This window comes from Grammomys surdaster, unplaced genomic scaffold (assembly GCF_004785775.1).
Source record: "Grammomys surdaster isolate TR1022 unplaced genomic scaffold, NIH_TR_1.0 126679, whole genome shotgun sequence".
Taxonomy (NCBI): Eukaryota; Metazoa; Chordata; class Mammalia; order Rodentia; family Muridae; genus Grammomys; species Grammomys surdaster.
The window spans coordinates 1,193,920-1,199,919 of NW_021621467.1; positions in this window are offsets into that span (position 1 = coordinate 1,193,920).

Here is a 6,000-nt window from a genome sequence, read left to right on the forward strand (position 1 = left end):
TAATTGTTTTTAATAACTGAGTAATATTCCATTGTGTAAATGCACTACATTTTTTTGTATCCATTCCTCAGTTGAAGGACATCTGGGTTCTTTCCAGCTCCTGGCTATTATAAATAAGGCTGCTATGAACATAGTTGAGCATATGTCCTTGTTATAAGTTCGAGCATCTTCTGGGTCTATGCCTAGGAGTGGTATAGCTGGATCCTCAGGTAATGCTATTTCCAATTTTCTGAGGAGCCACCAGACTGATTTCCAAAGTGGCTGCACCATCTTGCAGTTCCATCAAGAATGGAGGAGTGTTTTCTTTCTCCACACCCTTGCCAGCATCTACTATCACCTGCGTTTTTAATCTTAGCCATTCTGGCTGGTGTGAGATGGAATCTCAGGGTTGTTTTGATTTGCATTTCCCTGATGACTAAGGATACTGAATATTTCTTTAAGTGCTTCTCGGCCATTTGAGTTTCCCCAGTTGAAAATTCTTTGTTAAGCTCTATACCCCATTTTTTAATAGGGTTATTTGGGTGTCTGGAGTCTAATTTCTTGAGTTCTTTGTATATATTGGATATTAGCCCTCTATCAGATGAAGGATTGGTAAAGATCTTTTCCCAATTTGTTGGTTGTCGTTTTGTCCTATTGACAGTGTCCTTTGCCTTACAGAAACTTTGCAATTTTATGAAGTCCCATTTGTCAATTCTTGATCTTAAAGCATATGTCATTGGTGTTCTGTTCAGGAACTCTTCCCCTGTGCCCAAGTGTTCCAGGTTCTTCCACACCTTCTCTTCTATTAGTTTCAGTGTATCTGGTTTTATGGGGAGGTCCTTTATCCATTTTGACTTGAGCTTTGTGCATAGAGATAAGAATGGATCAATTTTCATTCTTCTACGTGTTGTCCTCCAGTTGAACCAACACCATTTGTTGAAAATGTTGTCCTTTTTCCACTGAACAGTTTTAGCTCCTTTGTCAAAGATTAAGTGACCATAGGTGTGTGGGTTCATTTCTGAGATGGCTCAGCCATTAAAGGCTAGGCTCACAAGCAAAAATATAAGAAATAAAATATCTTGTAGCTGGGTATCTTAGTTAACTTCTCACCACTGTAACTATAAAGCTCTGGTGGGATACATTTTAATAGAAGAGATTCATTTATTTTACAATCTTATGAGATTGAGAACATAGATTTAACATTTGCTCATTCTGATGGGGAAGTTACAGCTGTTTCACTTTATGGACATGACAATGACATCACTGTGTACAGTACCAAGTTAGTGCATGTCAGTAGAAAAGGTAGGAAGGAAATGTAGTTACACTCTAGCTAGGGCATTTAAAAATGCTCACTCAAGGGAAGTCCAACTCAGAAAAGTAACATTACTGCTTGGTACGTACCATGACCTAAAGATTTATTGTGGGGCCCTATCTCTTTAAGGTTCCCTCATTTTTCATAATACTGTCTCTAACACATAGACCCCTTTAGGATCAAACTACAATTCATTGGAAACACTGGAGAAATGGACCTGAGAGCAAATTCTTCAAAGGATTATATAACAAAAGTAATAAAAATGTACTGCAGTTTCCAAGTCTAGTGAGTACATTTTAAAAGTTCGTTTTCAACTACAGTAAGCTTTGAAGATAAAGACTGTCATTTTCTGGAACCTGTGTCTGACTAATGTTGACCTGTTTGGTTGTTCTCACAATTGCTCTCCAGTGATAACTTATTTCAGTTTCTTTCAGCAGTGAAAGTCAAGCCTTTATATGCTTTGTGACATAGTTTTCCTCTATTTAAACGGCTCTATTATATTGACTTCAGTAGGAAATGTGATCTTGTGTGCTCCGAGATAAGGTAGGGGCCTCAAGGGAAAGTTACTTAAACTTTAGATCAACTAGCTAGTGTTCCAGCCTATTTGCTGAGTAGAAAGAAGTGATGCTCCTCATTATACCACATAGACTTCTTCTCTTCTTTGGTATTTACAACTGGATGTTATCCTTTGAAAGGATCAAGTGATATTAGACAGGAATGTTAAAATCTTAATCCCTAGGATACTATAATTAGAAAATGCAGCTCTTAAAAAGTAATACTGTCCATTAGGGTTCATGCCCTTAAACTGGGTTGTGAATTCCTTAACTTCACTTTTCCCAGTCTTTGTTCATGAACACAGAGATTATGGTAACCATGCTTCTTCTACAGTAAAGTAATGGCTTAAGGAAAGCAACAGATACATCTGACCAAGGACCAAACTTTGTGAAAATGTTAGATGAAAGAAAACTTTTCTCAACAGTCAAGCATCTCAATTAGGTTTTTTGTTTTTGTTTTTTGTATTTCTTTTTACAATAACAGAAAGTCAGCTAATAAAACCAGGGAGGAGGATATTTGGTACAATAATGTCTTACAGGCATGTGAAATGTGGGAGTCATGGTCAGATGGAAGCCTTTAACTAAAGCTTAATGCAAAGCCTTGGAAATAAAGCAACATTTGAAGCCTGCCAGTAATAATTCAAAAGAAAGTCTGGCATGTAATGTGGCAGAATCATGCTGTTATAAACAGTCACTGATAAGACACATAGAAGAGTGAAGTTCAACTTCAATATTGACTCCAAGAAGATCTATATTCCAACAACATGTAATACCCACTGAGAAAATATGCAGACAACATGTGAATCCAGCCCAAGGAAATATTCTATGTGCAGTAAGCAGAAAAGCCATAGAGGTAAGGTGATGAATACCTGCAGTATCAGTACCAGGGATGTGGAGGTAGGAAGATCAGAAGCTCAAAATCACCTTCAGCTACAGTAACTTTAAAGCCAGCCTTAACTTTATGAGATCCTACTTCAAAAAAAAAACAGCAAAACAAAACAAACAAACAAACAAAAAACAGTTGGGTTGCCCTTTTAATTGTATTGATCACTAGGACAAATTCCTGAATACATTTGTTCCTATGACCCAATTAGTAAAATTTTATATTTTTCTTTTTGGTTTTGTTGGTAGAAGTTTGCTCAAAATTATGTCCAACTATTCTATTATTCTTTTATACTGTATATAATATGTAAATTGCAATATATAACATAAAACAAAATAGGACTTTAAAACTAGCAACAAACAAACAAAAGCAGGTAGAATAAGTTCCAACAGTCCACTTTCCAACACAATTTACATGGTTTATATAGCAGCACAGGGCTTTAATGTCTAACTAGGGTTTCTTTTAATCCATCATTATTTCTCTATTGCTTCTTTTTAGATTCAGCATGTACATCCAGTGCCTGTCTCACTATTGATGTAAAATTATATAATTTCTGTGGGGGAGTAATTCTTGATATTCAAATGGACACAAACATCTTGGAGACAGGAGGGATTTTTCTAGTTTGAACCATAAAAGTAACTGTGTTAAAGGAACAGTGTCTGGAATAGTACCATTGGCAGGAGATGGATTCAGAATTTCTAAGATGCATGCAATTGATGGAGTGTGAGACCTTGCTGCCTTCCTTTCTCCCTTTTTGTCTTTTATCATCATGAGACATCACCTTGTCTAAAGCACTGGAGTCAGATGGTCCTGAACTGAATGCTCTGACCTTTAGCCTTTAAAGGTTGATTATGTCAGGGTTCTATCAGTAATAGAGGGCTTACTAAAACACAAACAATAAAGAAACTTGAAGCATTATTGGACTATGTGAAATTTTCTAGTTGATAAATGAGAACTTTCCAGAAGAAAGAGGACTGAATAGAATAAGAGAGAATGAGCATTCTATATAAGAATAAAGAACAAGAAGTGGCAGCCCTCAAAAAGAAAATTGAATGATCATGTGTTCTGAGATCATATTAAGACCAAGTGAAAAAGTTAAATATAAGCAAAGAGACATATGAAGGAAACATAAATGAAATTTAAGAGGAACTTAGACTTTATAGTTTCATCCAAAAGAGACACTTAGGAGATATGAATTGAGTTGAGACAAATGAAAACATCCCTGAAGGATCCAGAACACACTGATTCTACTGAATCTTTCAATACATATGGAAAGTTCTCCCAGAAGAACTTATTCTATTGTTGCTGTTACACACATAGAAATTGTTGAAGAAATAGTATGTGTGTGTATATATATAGTTATGAATATACTAAAATGAAATTATATTTCTTCTTTCTATATTTATATAAAATATTAATTTTCTTAATGTTTTAATAAGGAACATGTTGCATTTAAGTCATATACACATACACACATGTACACACACATACACACATATGTATGAGCTGTCTTTATATGCAATATATATATATATGTATATATGTATGTATATGTGTGTGTGTGCGCGCGCATGCGTGTGTGTGTGTGTCTGTGTGTGTGTTTGTGTGTGTGTGTAATATCCCAAATATCATACTGAATAAGTTAGTGATACTGAAAAATCATAGACCATGTAAAATAAATATAGACCCTGTTCATGGTAAGGTCAGAAATGTCACTTGTTCTGCACTCTATATTTGTATGTTCTATCTGATGCAATAATCATGGGAAAACATTACACTGAGTCTCTACCATTTCCTGTACCAGCATTCTCAAGTTTCTTTCTTTGACCTACTTACTTAGATTCTGTACTTTCAGTAACTTAATCCCTATGTATGATAAATAGTCTTGTTCTGCTGAATCATCTCCAATTATCTCCAGTCTTGTACTTTCACACGAATTTCCCATATCATTAACTCATGGACACACCTTTTTCATCTTTCTGAGACATTAGATTATCAAAGTACCCAAATGTAAATTCATCTTCACCTCTAAGCCAACTTGGAGTGTTTATTACATCTCAGTATTACCTCTCCCAGAGGCATTGCAACAATTTTCCTGAAAGTATCTGCACTAACATTCTTTGCTCAAAGACACATTGATCTCAATATTTGTTTTCTAAAGTATTATTTGCTTTATTTATCATTTTCTCTTTCTACTGCCACTGCATTACTTCATTTCCACTTCTGTTCTTGCACTAAACCAGCAAATTCTTCAAAATGATTCTCTTTAACTAGATTTGTCTTATTGAATATTTTTCTAATTTCTTTTATTTTTGGATATTATTATATTATTACGTCATTTCTTCTTCCATTTTCTCACTCCAAATCCTCCCATATACCCTACATGACAATCACCTTTTCAAATTTGTCACCTATTTTTTTAATTAATTGTTGAAATATATACCTAAATCCAGCCTGTTTGGTCTGTAATAGTGATACTTGCATAGATATAATTTCAAGTCTGATCATTTACTATTATATTAAAGTATGAACAATTGATTTACGTTTCCCTAGGAAAGACTGTCCCTCATAATTAATGCAAAAGTACAAAACTGGAAATAACTTTAGATGATTCACCATTAAAAAAAGGCCCATTTGTGTATTGGAGATGAAGTTCCCAAAATTACAGAATATCAGGAAAGTAGATCAAAGTAAGAATCTTGAAGAAAATGTGTTATGATGTAGTAGATCTCAGTATTTTTTAGTTATCCACAGTGTTTTTGTTTGTTGATTTTGTACTTGGTTGAAACCTCCTGGGATTTCTCCTAAGAACATTAGTATGACGATTAGTGTTAATCTTATCTAGCTTATGTTTAGACTGTCATGCTGAAGAGAATTTAAGAGTAGATTTTCTGATATTTCTACCAGACAATCATAATAAATACCTTGTTCTTCTGGCTATTATGCCCTTTCTACACACTTTTTTTCCTCAGTGAACTCTGTCCCTTAAGTGCAGGTGAGTTATAGATGTATTATTTGGGACTGGATTCTACACTTCCGAAGTTTGAGGGTTCTACTTTTTTTTTCTTTTTTTTTTTTAATTTCTTTTTTTTTTTTTGAACATGAAATGCTTTTTTATAGCGTGTTTTACAAGGGGAGGGGGTAAGAGGGTCCAGGTGGTGGAAAAGTACAAAATCTTCTTGGCCTGTGCCTTGAAACATGTCATGGTCTATATGGTACACTGCCTTGAATTATGATCTACCTGCAGTTCTTCAGAAGATATGGTACACTGC